Below are 15,418 nucleotides of genomic sequence, written 5' to 3' on the forward strand. Positions count from 1 at the left end.
TTATTTTAGCATAAATAGTGAATTTAAAAATAAGGTAAACATAAAACATATTCAAGAGCATTGTATTAACAAAATACTATGTTTGATAAGTAAATTCTGTTGTTTTGCTGGATCAGTAAACACACTGTAGTTTACCAAAAACACACAAAATTAGACCACACCGAAGGGCACATTTACTAAAACTCAAATTTATCTAAAAAATTTTTATTGAAACAAACTCGACCTAACTCCCATCCACAAATTTGACTCATTAATAATCAGCTCAAAAAAGTTGGGAAAAGACTAGACAAAATCAATCTGGATCGATTTGACACCCAAATTGCTAAATTTTTTTATCTCCCGAAAATTCTGAATTTTTCGGATTATCGAACGAAACCCATCGCTGATCACAATATCTTCAAATTATAAAAGGGACTTCTGATATTGACTTCTACATGACCTCAATAGGTTTGAGATGTGTATTTTTTTATTCAGATTTTTAGCAGATTTGGGGTATAATAAATATCTAAAAATGTTAGTTTTTATTTTTCCATGAATAATTTGAGATTTTCCCCTAAATACCTCAACAACAAAAAACTAGAGGTTTAAAAAATGGGCCCCTGCATGTGTTTTTCAATTTTAGAATGGCTTTGTGAATAGCTTCTTATTTTAACACTCAACCACAAAAAATGGATGTTTAATAAATGGGCCCCTGTATGTGTTTTCACTTTTAGAATTCAATAGCTTTGTGAATAGTATCTTATTTTAACACTAGAATGAAGCCAATTATAATAAAAAACTAGGTTGGCTGTAAAAGTTTTTAGCTGAAATAATATGTGCATTAACAGTAAAAAAAAATAACTGCTTTACTGCCAAATGACAATAAAAGGAACAGGACACATTTTTCAAGTATTACTTGTTGGTTTAAAGGAACAGTTCAGTGTGAAAATAAAAACTGTGTAAATAGATAGAGATGTCGCGAACTGTTCGCCGGCGAACTTGTTCGCGCGAACATCGGGTGTTCGCGCTCGCCGGAAGTTCGCGAACGTCGCGCGACTTTCGCCATTTTGGGTTCGCCATTGTTGGCGCTTTTTTTTGCCCTCTCACCCCAGACCAGCAGGTACATGGCAGCCAATCAGGAAGCTCTCCCCTGGACCACTCCCCTTCCCTATAAAAACCGAAGCCCTGCAGCGTTTTTTCACTCTGCCTGTGTGTGCTGAAGAGATAGTGTAGGGAGAGAGCTGCTGCCTGTTAGTGATTTCAGGGACAGTTGAAAGTTTGCTGGCTAGTAATCGTTTTGATACTGCTCTGTTATTGGAGGGACAGAAGTCTGCAGGGGTTTGAGGGACATTTAAGCTTAGGTAGCTTTGCTGGCTAGTAATCTACCTTCTACTGCAGTGCTCTGTATGTAGCTGCAGTGGGCAGCTGTCCTGCTTCTGATCTCATCTGCTGACTGCTGCAATAACAGTAGTCCTTGTAAGGACTGCTTTTATTTATTTTTTTGTTGTTTTACTACTACTACTACTACTACTACTATAAGAGCCCAGTGCTATTAGTCTAGCAGTGTTGGGGAGTGGGACTGGTGTGCTAATCTGCTGCTCCTAGTAGTTCAGCAGCACCAACTTTAATTTTTTTTTTTAATATTCATTTTTTTTTTATTTTACTTTTTTTTATTTTACTACCGCTGTAGTAGTGTATAAGTTGACCTTTTAGGCATTATTTGCCCTGTAGGCATTATTTGCACACTGTTTTCTTCAACCCGCCATCTAGCTGTGTGACCTTGTTCACATTCTGTCTAAATATCCATAATATTACCGTCTCCAGAAAAAACACCGGAGTGACTTTTTTCAAGCAGCATTCATATATTTTACGTAATCCGTATCCACCGCTGTAGTAGTGTATACGTTGACCTTGTAGGCATTATTTGCACACTGTTTTCTTCAACCCGCCATCTAGCTGTGTGACCTTGTTCACATTCTGTCTAAATATCCATAATATTACCGTCTCCAGAAAAAACACCGGAGTGACTTTTTTCAAGCAGCATTCATATATTTTACGTAATCCGTATCCACCGCTGTAGTAGTGTATACGTTGACCTTGTAGGCATTATTTGCACACTGTTTTCTTCAACCCGCCATCTAGCTGTGTGAGCTTGTTCACATTTTGTCTAAATATTGATAATATTATCGTCTCTAGAAAAACCACTTGAGTTACTTTTTTTCAAGCAGCATTCATATATTTTACGTAATCCGTATCCACCGCTGTAGTAGTGTATACGTTGACCTTGTAGGCATTATTTGCACACTGTTTTCTTCAACCCGCCATCTAGCTGTGTGTATTATCGTTTCCAGAAAAACCAACTGAGTTTTTGTTGTTGTTGTTGTTTTTTTAAAAATAATGCCAGGCAAAGGCAGGCCGCCACGCAGAGGCCGTGCTAGGGGCCGTGCTGCTATGCAATCCTGTGGCCCTAGCAAATTGCCCAGTTTTAAAAAGCCAATGACCCTGAACTCCCAAAATGCTGAAGAGGTAGTTGACTGGCTTACACAGCACACCCCATCCTCTACCGTTTCTAACTTTACCACAACATCCTCCTCATCCTCCACTGCTATGGCCACCCCACGTAACACTTCCTCCACCACCGGTGCCCCTTCTTCACTGGGGTCAGAGGAGTTATTTTCCCATGAGTTTCTTGAACTGAGTAATGCGCAACCATTATTGCCAGAAGAAGATGAAGGAGATGAGGACCTTACACCAGATTTAATTCTGGCAGAGAACACGATAGAGATGGACATAATGAGTGATGAGGAGGAGGTCCCCGCTGCTGCTTCCTTCTGTGATGTGTCAGAAGAAATTGATGCATCTGAGGAGAATGATGATGAGGAGATTGATGTTTTGTGGGTGCCTAGTAGAAGAGAGCAAGAGGAGGGTAGTTCAGATGGAGAGACGGAGAGTCAGAGAGGCAGTAGGAGAATAAGACTTAGAAGAAGCAGGGAGGACAGCCCGCAGGGATCAGTAGGGCAACAACATGTATCGGCACCTGTGTTCAGCCGGCCAACGCACCCGCCATTGCCGCCAATGCCGCCAACTTCTACTGTTACCGCCAGATCGCACACTTCCAAAAAGTCAGCAGTGTGGGATTTTTTTAATGTGTGTGCCTCTGACAAAAGCATTGTAATTTGCAATGAGTGCAGTCAGAAACTGAGCCTTGGTAAGCCCAACAGCCACATAGGTACAACTTCTATGCGAAGGCACATGAGCGGCAAGCACAAAGCACTTTGGGAGCAACACCTCAAAGGCAACAGGCAAACTAAAAGCCACACTCCTTCTGGTCCAGCATCTTACTGCTCTACCTCTGCTCTCCTTGACCCGTCTGAACCACCCTCCACTCCGCCTTCCACCTTGACCACCTGTTCCCATTCCCAGTCATCTGCCACCAGCCAAGTTTCTGTGAAGGCCATGTTTGAGCGTAAGAAGCCAATGTCTGACTGTCACCCCCTTGCCCGGCGTCTGACAGCTGGCTTGTCTGCACTCTTAGCCCCGCCAGCTTTTACCATACCAGCTGGTGGACTCTGAGGCCTTCCGCAAATTTGTAGCAATTGGGACACCGCAGTGGAAGGTACCCAGCCGCAATTTTTTTTCTAAAAAGGGAATACCACACCTGTACCAACATGTGCAGAGCCAAGTTACCGCATCTCTGTCACTTAGTGTTGGGCCAAAGGTCCATATGACTACTGACGCATGGTCCTCCAAGCATGGTCAGGGCAGGTATGTCACCTACACTGCCCACTGGGTGAACTTGGTAATGGCTGGGAAGCAGGGAATGGGTAGCTCAACAACAACAGTGGAGTTGGTGTCACCGCCACGGATTGCACGCGGTTCTGCCACCACCTCTACTCCTCCATCGCTCTCTACCTCGTCTTCTTCTTCTTCTTACTCTGCTGCTGGGTCCTCCTTCTCCTCCTCCACACCTGTGCACCCCCAGCTCCCCCTAGGCTATTCGACGTGCCAGGTACGCCGTTGTCACGCTGTCTTGGGGATGACGTGCCTGGAAAGCAAAAACCATACCGGATCTGTACTCCTGTCATCTCTGCAGTCACAGGCCGATCGGTGGCTGACCCCACACCAACTGCAGATCGGAAAAGTGGTGTGTGACAATGGAAGCAATCTGTTGGCAGCATTGAGACTAGGCAATTTAACACATGTGCCCTGCATGGCACATGTGTTAAATTTAATAGTCCAACGTTTTGTCTCCAAGTACCCAGGATTCCAGGACGTTCTCACCCAGTCCAGAAAGGTGTCGGCCCATTTCAGACGTTCCTACACAGCCATGGCACGCCTTGCTGACATTCAGCAGCGCTACAACATGCCAGTCAGGCGTTTGATTTCTGACAGCCAGACTCGCTGGAATTCAACGCTCCTTATGTTGGAACGTCTGCTGCAACAACAAAGGGCCGTCAACGAGTACCTTTTTGAACTGGGTGGTAGGACTGGATCTGCACAGCTGGGGATTTTTTTCCCCCGTTACTGGGTGCTTATGCGCGATGCCTGCAGGCTCATGCGACCTTTTGAAGAGGTGACAAATATGGTCAGTCGCACCGAAGGCACCATCAGCGACCTAATACCCTTCGCTTTCTTCCTGGAGCGTGCCGTGCGACGAGTGACAGATGAGGCTGTAGACCAGCGTGACGAGGAGCTGGAAGCGCACGATTTCTGGTCGGAATCACCAGAACGAACCCAGGCACCTGCTGCAACGCAGGGAGAGGTGCCAGAAGTGGAGTCAGAGGAGGAAGGTGGCTTTGTGGAGGAGGAGGAGGAGGAGGACCAACAGGAGCAGGCTTCCCAGGGGGCTAGTGGTGACCTTTTGGGGACCCCTGGTCTTGTACGTGGCTGGGGGGAGGAGACCGTGGATGATGCAGTCCTTGATAATGAGGAAGCGGAGATGGATAGCTCTGCATCCAACCTTGTGAGAATGGGGTCTTTCATGCTGTCATGCCTGTTGAAGGACCCCCGTATCAAGAGGCTTAAGCAACGCTACTAGACCCTCGGTACAAGCATAAAGTGTCAGAAATGTTACCAACATACCACAAGTCCGAAAAGATGCGGCATTTACAAACCAGCCTGCAAAACATGTTGTACAATGCTTTTAAGGGTGATGTCACTTCAGGAACTCATCAACATTCCAGGGGCAGAGGTGCCAGTAATCCTGCCACGAGCACACCTGCAAGGACAAAGCCCTTTGGCCAGTCTGTAACGTCAGACATGCAAATGTTTTTCTGTCCAAGGCAGCGCCACAACCCTTCTGGATCCACCCTCAAAGAACGCCTCGACCGGCAGGTAGCGGACTACCTGGCATTAACTGCAGATATCGACACTCTGAGGAGCGATGAACCCCTGGACTACTGGGTGCGCAGGCTTGATCTGTGGCCAGAGCTGTCACAATTTGCCATGAACCTCTTGTCTTGCCCAGCCTCAAGTGTGCTCTCAGAAAGGACCTTCAGTGCAGCAGGAGGGATTGTAACTGAGAAGAGAACTCGCCTAGGTCACAAAAGTGTCGATTACCTGACCTTTATTAAAATGAATGAGGGGTGGATCTCGGAGGGTTACTGCACGCCGGAAGACTTGTTCTGACTTCTATGCAGCTGTCCTTCTCTTCAAGCCTCATGACTCCACACACAGCTGTCCTTTAGCGTCCTCCTCCTCCCTCCGCCACCGTTACAAACTAGGGTGCAAACCCTACTGGTTTAATTTTTTCTGGCCTCTGTGCTTCAGTGGCTGCAACCAAAAAAACTGGGCAAACAATGTCTACAAGGTCAACGTATGGCAAAAAATTACTATTTTCAGCATTTATATGGCATATTTTTTATGGCAACTGTGCTTCAGTGGCTGCGTCCAAAAAAATGCATATTTTCTGCATTTATATGGCATAATTTTTCTGGCCTCTGTGCTTCAGTGGCTGCAACCAAAAAAATGCATATTTTCAGCATTTATATGGCATAATTTTTCTGGCAACTGTGCTTCAGTGGCTGCGACCAAAAAAATGCATATTTTCAGCATTTATATGGCATAATTTTTCTGGCCTCTGTGCTTCAGTGGCTGCAACCAAAAAAATTTATATTTTCAGCATTTATATGGCATAATTTTTCTGGCAACTGTGCTTCAGTGGCTGCGACCAAAAAAATGCATATTTTCAGCATTTATATGGCATAATTTTTCTGGCCTCTGTGCTTCAGTGGCTGCAACCAAAAAAATTTATATTTTCAGCATTTATATGGCATAATTTTTCTGGCCTCTGTGCTTCAGTGGCTGCAACCAAAAAAATTTATATTTTCAGCATTTATATGGCATAATTTTTCTGGCCTCTGTGCTTCAGTGGCTGCAACCAAAAAAATGCATATTTTCAGCATTTATATGGCATAATTTTTCTGGCAACTGTGCTTCAGTGGCTGCGACCAAAAAAATGACTATTTTCAGCATTTATATGGCATATTTTTTCTGGCCTCTGTGCTTCAGTGGCTGCGGCCAAAAAAACTGGGCAAACAATGCCTACAAGGTCAACGTATGGCAAAAAATGACTATTTTCAGCATTTATATGGCATATTTTTTCTGGCAACTGTGCTTCAGTGGCTGCAACCAAAAAAACTGGGCAAACAATGTCTACAAGGTCAACGTATGGCGAAAAATTACTATTTTCAGCATTTATATGGCATATTTTTTATGGCAACTGTGCTTCAGTGGCTGCGTCCAAAAAAACTGGGCAAACAATGCCTACAAGGTCAACGTATGGCAGCTGTTTAAAGAGAACAGTAGATTACTAGCCAGCAAAGCTACCTAAGCTAAAATGTCCCTCAAATCCCTGCAGACTTCTGTCCCTCCAATACAGAGCAGTATCAAGCAGATTACTAGCCAGCAAACTTACTATCATCTGTCCCTGAAATCACTAACAGCTCTCCCCCTACACTATCTCTTCCAAGCACACACAGGCAGATTTTTCAGATACATTTTTGCCCTTGATCCCCCTCTGGCATGCCACTGTCCAGGTCGTTGCACCCTTTAAACAACTTTAAAATCATTTTTCTGGCCAGAAATGTCTTTTCTAGATGTTAAAGTTCGCCTTCCCATTGAAGTCTATGGGGTTCGCGAACCGTTCGCGAACCGCTCGCATTTTTGCGCAAGTTCGCGAATATGTTCGCGAACTTTTTTTCCGACGTTCGCTACATCCCTGTAAATAGATAGGCTGTGCAAAATAAAAAATGTTTCTAATATAGTTAGTTAGCCAAAAATGTAATATATAAAGGCTGGAGTGAACAGATGTCTAATAAAACAGCCAGGATCCAACTTCCTGCTTTTCAGCTCTATAACTCTGAGTTAGTCAGCGACTTGAAGGGGGGCCACATGGTACATTTCTGTTCAGTGAGTTTGTAATTGATCCTCAGCATTCAGCTCAGATTCAAAAGCAACAGATATGACCCATGTGCCCCCCCCTCAAGTCTCTGATTGGTTACTGCCTGGTAACCAGGGTAACCAGTCTGTGTAAACCAAGAGAGCTGAAAAGCAGGAAGTAGTGTTCTGACTGACTTGTTATACATCAAATCACTCCAGCCTTTATACATTACATTTTTGGCTAACTAACTATATTAGAAACATTTTTTTTATTTTGCACAGCCTATCAATTCACCCAGTTTTTATTTTTACACTGAACAATTCCTAAGGTACTAGATATAGAGCCTGGCATACACTGTGTACAATATTACTCTAGAGATAGAATTCAGCACAAGAAAACTGTTTAAGAAATAGACCAGTGTTTGTACTAGACCTGTTAAGAAGACATACCTTAGCAGTAGGCCTTTTACATGTTGGAGTACAAGCAGGGATTAATCCCAAATGAATAGATAGAATGAAGAAAAAGTCCAATGAGTCTACAGTGAGTAGAGAAATATAACCTCTGAAAGTGGCAAGGCAAATTATTATTTTAATCTCTGCTTGAATTGATCTAATACTCGAATTGATCAAGTTATTGACAAAAAAACTCGAATAGCTTAAATTTATTGAGTTTTCAAGTGCAAACCACCAAAGCATTCCCTGAACATCATGAAGGCTAAAAAAATCTTCAAATGGTTCAAGGGACCTCTTCCATTGACTTCTACATGACCTCAAAAGGTTTTAGCTGGAGAATTTTCGGGTTCAAGCTTTTTGCAAATTCAGGACATAATACATTTTGAAAAATGTTTTTTATCCTGAAAAATTTAAGTTTTTACTGAAACTACCCTAGAAAAATTGGATTTTTTTGCAAACAACACAACTCCTTGATAAATAAATTAAATTGAACTAGTCCAAAGTCCACCCTCTATTTATGGACTGACATGTGGATCATATAGTCTCCCAATATACCCAGTGTTCAACTCATTGCAGTCTGAACACCTTCTGGTATTATTTGCTGTGGCTCTGATATATTATATTTCGATGTATTTAATTTGATTTATGAGGATAAGGGGATACTTTAGCATGTAAGACAGGAAAGAACATTTTCTTCTGCTTAAGTACTAGTACAAACATCAGAAATCATAGAGGCTACCTCTGTCCTAAATATCATTTTATCATTTTAGCCATGCGTGATATTCAATTTGAAAATTCATAATTGTCCTTTCGGTGCCATTATCAAGAGACTTTAAATAAATAAGACTATATGCATGACTAGAAAAGAGTGAATTTTAATGTGCATAATAATTATTCATTTTGCCATTTAAACTGTAAAAATGATAATGAGTCAGCACATATTCATAACTGCTTTCTGCACCATACGGTTTGCTACTTCTACAAGTGATTTCTACTTGGGTGAAACTTATTTTTTCTTCAGCAGTATGATATCATTGTTTTAACACCCAATGTTATTTAAAGCATCAAATAAAAACTTGCTGTGGCATGACTAATTTAATAACCTGCTGATTCTTTTCAGCCCTAATTTACTAGTTAAGTAACCAAACTATACTTATGTTTACTGGGTTCTGCATATCATAAATTTAATTACCTTTTTTACCTTTATGTTTGAATTATGTCTGAAGGGGATAGAAGGACAGAGGAAAATCCCAACTGAAAAAAAGACATCAAATTACAGATATGAACTGGTGGGGAAAAAAGTGAAAAGTATAGGGGGATGCGGGGAGTGAGAATGAGAATGAGAGGGGAGTAAAAGGTCAGTGGCTACAGCCTACAGAAGCTGTTTAGAGATTCCTGATGGACCCAGTACTGTCCCATTTTCATTTTGAAGTAGATCTTCCTGGTCATAATATAAATATTGGTGAAGGTATTCTATTAATTATATGTTCTTGACTTCAATTGAACTGATTATTTTCTGTTGTATTGTACCTGTAATCATTCTAAAGTTGAATTTTCCATAAATGATTTGTGCAATATTTTGTTTCAGGTGTACATAAAACTAGCATCCTTTTTCAAAGCAAGAAATTTATTGGAAGTCATCCGACTGACAGAATGTTGGTACCTGTGCAAACTGCACTTCACAGCCTCATCTCCTGGTATGTGTAACAAAAAATCAGATTTTACTTTTTATATCCACAGCTTTGTTACATATGTACAGTAATATGTATTCTTTCAATTGGGTACAATAGGAAAAAAAGCTTTAAAATGTCTTAATGGACCAGGAGTTTGTTGAACATTTTTGCTTGGAGAGAATCAGATTTAGTTGCTTTTTAAAACACTGATTTTTTTATGGAACCCAATATTTCAACACATGTACATTGCACTTCTTTTACTGAACCCAGTAATCAAAAGTTTGGAATGGAGTTCAATTCTCTAAAGTCATGAATAAACTAAACACAGTGAAATATAGCTGACTATCTCCAATTTAACTCTTGTTGCTTATGATGAATCAAAGTAAAGGGCAATGGATTGCTCATGCAGAGGACCACTTACTTTGCTGAAATAATTTAATTGATATTAATCAATGTATCAATATTGTAATAGTACAAAATGACACTGAAAATTAGAATGCTAGTGGATGAAAAATGGAAGAGTAAAAGGTTTAATGCAACATGAAAGATTGTGAATTAGTGTTCATTGAAATACTTTATAAATACACTATGGGGCTTTAAATACTGTATGTCTGAACAAAAGTCTATGAAGTTACAAAGGAATACATATCTGCTATTGTATAAACATATACATTAGTATATCCTCAAATCATTAGCTTTACGATAGGCCATTGGAGCAAACAACCATGACAAAATGCATCAGCATCATCAGATAATAATCCCAGGACACAAATTAAAAAGAAAATATATGCTTCCTTCATGCAGTGAATGACAGCAGGTAACTAGGCATAAATAAAAAATCTCAGGGAAGTTGTGCCATATAATATAAATGATGACATTTTAATTATTTTATATATATTTTGCATTGCCCAGATTGAATATGGAAAATGTCTCATGTAGAGTGCTGGGACATTAGCATTAGAAAGCTTATTTGCAACTTTGTTTTGGTATTTGCTTGTGGGCATCCTTCAGCTACCTCTTGCTTTTTGACAGTTTCTGATCTTTTAGCAGACTTGAATTAATGCATCTATTTTTACAGAGTTTCTAAATTAAGTACAGCATGTGTGCAGCAGGACCGTTCTAATGTACTCTTGTGAAAATGGAAACTCGGTGGGAGAAATCTTATCCTTGCATGTGGATAAGAGTCAGTTCATCCATCCTCTCCAGGGAGCTTCCTGACAGAAAGAAATACAGCCCTGCTCTGCCTTCCTTTCTGTCATTTGCCAATGTTTTGTCCCAGGTACAAATAAAAATAATGAAATGGATATATTATTGAATACAATAGGTGTCATTACTAGGGATGTAGCGAACGGCGGAAAAAATGTTCGCGAACATATTCGCGAACTTGCGTCCAAAAATGCGAACGGTTCGCGAACGTCGCGAACCCCATAGACTTCAATGGGAAGGCGAATTTTAAAAGCTAGAAAAGACATTTCTGGCCAGAAAAATGATTTTAAAGTTGTTTAAAGGGTGCAACGACCTGGACAGTGGCATGCCAGAGGGGGATCAAGGGCAAAAATGTATCTGAAAAATACATTGTTGACACAGCGCTGCGTTTTGTGCTGTAAAGGGCAGAAATCACACTACGTCACTCAGGTGATGTTTCTGGACACGGAATGTGAAAAAGCTCACACAGCTAGGTGGCACTTGGTTAAAGACTGGGCAAACAATGCCTGCAAGGGCAACGTATACAGTAGTGGATACGGAATATATTATTGCTGCTGTAAAAACATCACTCAGGTGATGTTTACGGACACAAAATTATTATTGTTATATAGACAGAATGTGAAAAAGCTCACACAGCTAGGTGGCACTTGCATACCTCCCAACTGTCCCTCTTTTGACCACTCAACCCCCTGTCCCTCTTTTGTACTGGAAAGTCCCTCTTTTCTCTGCACTGAACAGCCAGAAAAAAAACAGTTTCTAACTTAATTAGCTTTTGGCAGAGAGCTCAGAACAGCTAACAGGTGCAAATAAGATACTTTGTAACAATTTTTATGAATGATACCGTCAAGTGAGCAAATAATAGTTTTTAATTACTAGTTGCTTGTCACCTCCAGGATGTTCGTCCTGTTGGTGGCAATATTTCTGTAGTGGTGTGTTTAGCAGTCACCGTGCTTGTGCGCACGTGCACGGTCAGGCAGAGGTAATTCAATGTACAGTGAAGTGAACCAAAAAACACTGATTCTGCAGTGTGGGCCCAGTTTTGGTCTACTTTATTGATCACCTGCGGTGACCATAAAAGATGCGATTTTGCCACTGTTGCAGAACCCTGAAAAATTAGGCATGTGTACTTTCCTGAAAAATTATGTTTTTTTTTGTCGCAGCCACTGAAGCACAGAGGCCAGAAAAAATATGCCATATAAATGCTAAAATTATAAAAAAAAATTGTCGCAGCCACTGAAGCACAGAGGCCAGAAAAAATATGCCATATAAATGCTGAAAATAGTCTTTTTTTTTTGTCGCAGCCACTGAAGCACAGAGGCCAGAAAAAAATATGCCATATAAATGCTAAAAATATAATTTTTTTTTGTCGCAGCCACTGAAGCACAGAGGCCAGAAAAAATATGCCATATAAATGCTGAAAATAGTCTTTTTTTTTTGTCGCAGCCACTGAAGCACAGAGGCCAGAAAAAATATGCCATATAAATGCTAAAAATATAAAAAAAAATTGTCGCAGCCACTGAAGCACAGAGGCCAGAAACAATATGCCATATAAATGCTGAAAATAGTCTTTTTTTTTTTGTCGCAGCCACTGAAGCACAGAGGCCAGAAAAAATATGCCATATAAATGCTGAAAATAGTCTTTTTTTTTTGTCGCAGCCACTGAAGCACAGAGGCCAGAAAAAATATGCCATATAAATGCTAAAAATATAAAAAAAAATTGTCGCAGCCACTGAAGCACAGAGGCCAGAAACAATATGCCATATAAATGCTGAAAATAGTCTTTTTTTTTTGTCGCAGCCACTGAAGCACAGAGGCCAGAAAAAATATGCCATATAAATGCTGAAAATAGTCTTTTTTTTTTGTCGCAGCCACTGAAGCACAGAGGCCAGAAAAAATATGCCATATAAATGCTAAAAATATAAAAAAAAATTGTCGCAGCCACTGAAGCACAGAGGCCAGAAAAAATATGCCATATAAATGCTAAAAATATAAAAAAAAATTGTGGCAGCCACTGAAGCACAGAGGCCAGAAAAAATATGCCATATAAATGCTGAAAATAGTCTTTTTTTTTTGTCGCAGCCACTGAAGCACAGAGGCCAGAAAAAATATGCCATATAAATGCTGAAAATAGTCATTTTTTTTTGTCGCAGCCACTGAAGCACAGAGGCCAGAAAAAATATGCCATATAAATGCTGAAAATAGTCATTTTTTTGGTTGCAGCCACTGAAGCACAGAGGCCAGAAAAACTCAGGATTTACCTGTCCAAAAAGTTTTGATTCAAATGAAACCAAACCAGTAGGGTTTGCACCCTAGTTTGTAATGGTGGCGGAGGGAGGAGGACGCTAAAGGACAGCTGCATGGGGAGTCAGAACAAGTCTTCCGGCGTGCAGTAACCCTCCGAGATCCATGCCTCGTTCATTTTAATAAAGGTCAGGTAATCCACACTTTTGTGACCTAGGCGAGTTCTCTTGTCAGTTACAATCCCTCCTGCTGCACTGAAGGTCCTTTCTGAGAGGACACTTGAGGCGGGGCAAGACAAGAGGTTCATGGCAAATTGTGACAGCTCTGGCCACAGATCAAGCCTGCGCACCCAGTAGTCCAGGGGTTCATCGCTCCTCAGAGTGCCGATATCTGCAGTTAATGCCAGGTAGTCAGCTACTTGCCGGTCGAGGCGTTCTTTGAGGGTGGATCCCGAAGGGTTCTGGCGCTGCCTTGGACTGAAAAACATTTGCATGTCTGACGTTACAGAGTGGCCAAAGTGCATTGTCCTTGCAGGTGCGCTCATGGCAGGATTACTGGCACCTCTGCCCCTGGAATGTTGATGAGTTCCTGAAGTGACATCACCCTTAAAAGCATTGTACAACATGTTTTGCAGGCTGGTTTGTAAATGCAGCATCCTTTCGGACTTGTGGTACGTTGGTAACATTTCTGCCACTTTATGCTTGTACCGAGGGTCTAGTAGCGTTGCAACCCAGTACAGGTCCTTCTCCTTAAGCCTCTTGATACGGGGGTCCTTCAACAGGCATGACAGCATGAAAGACCCCATTCTCACAAGGTTGGATGCAGAGGTATCCATCTCCGCTTCCTCGTTATCAAGGACTACATCATCCACGGTCTCCTCCCCCCAGCCGCGTACAAGACCAGGGGTCCCCAAACGGTCACCACAAGCCCCCTGGGAAGCCTGCTCCTGTTGGTCCTCCTCCTCCACAAAGCCACCTTCCTCCTCTGACTCCACTTCTGACACCTCTCCCTGCATTGCAGCAGGTGCCTGGGCTCGTTCTGGTGATTCCGACCAGAAATCGTGCGCTTCCTGCTCCTCGTCACGCTGGTCTACAGCCTCATCTGTCACTCGTCGCACGGCACGCTCCAGGAAGAAAGCAAAGGGTATTAGGTCGCTGATGGTGCCTTCGGTGCGACTGACCATGTTTGTAACCTCTTCAAAAGGGCGCATGAGCCTGCAGGCATCGCGCATAAGCACCCAGTAACGGGGGAAAAAAATCCCCAGCTCTGCAGATCCAGTCCTACCACCCAGTTCAAACAGGTATTCATTGAGGGCTCTTTGTTGTTGCAGCAGACGTTCAAACATGAGGAGCGTTGAATTCCAGCGAGTCTGGCTGTCGCAAATTAAATGCCTGACTGGCATGTTGTACCGCTGCTGAATGTCAGCAAGGCGTGCCATGGCTGTGTAGGAACGTCTGAAATGGGCCGACACCTTCCTGGACTGCCTGAGAATGTCCTGGAATCCTGGGTACTTCGAGATAAAACGTTGGACTATTAAATTCAGAACATGTGCCATGCAGGGCACATGTGTTAAATTGCCCAGTCTCAGTGCTGCCAACAGATTGCTTCCGTTGTCACACACCACTTTTCCGATCTTCAGTTGGTGTGGGGTCAGCCACCGATCGGCCTGTGACTGCAGAGATGACAGGAGTACAGATCTGGTATGGTTTCTGCTTTCCAGGCACGTCATCCCCAAGACAGCATGACAACGGCATACCTGGCACGTCGAATAGCCTAGGGGGAGCTGGGGGTGCACAGGTGTGGAGGAGGAGGACCCAGCAGCAGAGGAGGAGGAAGCAGAGGAAGAAGACGAGGTAGAGAGCGAAGGAGGAGTAGAGGTGGTGGCAGAACCGCGTGCAATCCGTGGCGGTGACACCAACTCCACTGTTGTTGTTGAGCCACGCATTCCCTGCTTCCCAGCCATAACCAAATTCACCCAGTGGGCAGTGTAGGTGACATACCTGCCCTGACCATGCTTGGAGACCATGCGTCAGTAGTCATATGGACCTTTGCCCCAACACTAAGTGACAGAGATGCGGTGACTTGGCTCTGCACATGGTGGTACAGGTGTGGTATTCCCTTCTTTGAAAAAAAATTGCGGCTGGGTACCTTCCACTGCGGTGTCCCAATTGCTACAAATTTGCGGAAGGCCTCAGAGTCCACCAGCTGGTATGGTAAAAGCTGGCGGGCTAAGAGTGCAGACAAGCCAGCTGTCAGACGCCGGGCAAGGGGGTGACTCGCAGACATTAGCTTCTTACGCTCAAACATGGCCCTCACAGAAACTTGGCTGGGGGCAGATGACTGGGAACTGGTGGTCAAGGTGGAAGGCGGAGTGGAGGGTGGTTCAGACGGGTCAAGGACAGCAGAGGTAGAGCAGTAAGATGCTGGACCAGAAGGAGGGTGGCTTTTAGTTTGTCTGCTGCCTTTGAGGTGTTGCTCCCATAGTG

At 42.7% G+C, this 15,418-nt stretch overlaps 1 protein-coding gene across 40 annotated transcripts in view; it reads left to right on the forward strand.

The window, feature by feature from the left end:
* The window catches only part of ptprd.L (protein tyrosine phosphatase receptor type D L homeolog), a 955,323-nt gene that overhangs the window by 300,404 nt on the left and 639,501 nt on the right, over positions 1 to 15,418 (forward strand). For all 40 annotated transcript variants that reach the window (XM_041563903.1, XM_041563907.1, XM_041563920.1 and 37 more), the window contains one exon: positions 9,401 to 9,509. The gene's annotated coding sequence lies outside the window, so the exon portion shown is untranslated. The remainder of the gene's footprint in view (positions 1 to 9,400; positions 9,510 to 15,418) is intronic.

This window comes from Xenopus laevis, chromosome 1L (assembly GCF_017654675.1).
Source record: "Xenopus laevis strain J_2021 chromosome 1L, Xenopus_laevis_v10.1, whole genome shotgun sequence".
Lineage (NCBI taxonomy): Eukaryota > Metazoa > Chordata > Amphibia > Anura > Pipidae > Xenopus > Xenopus laevis.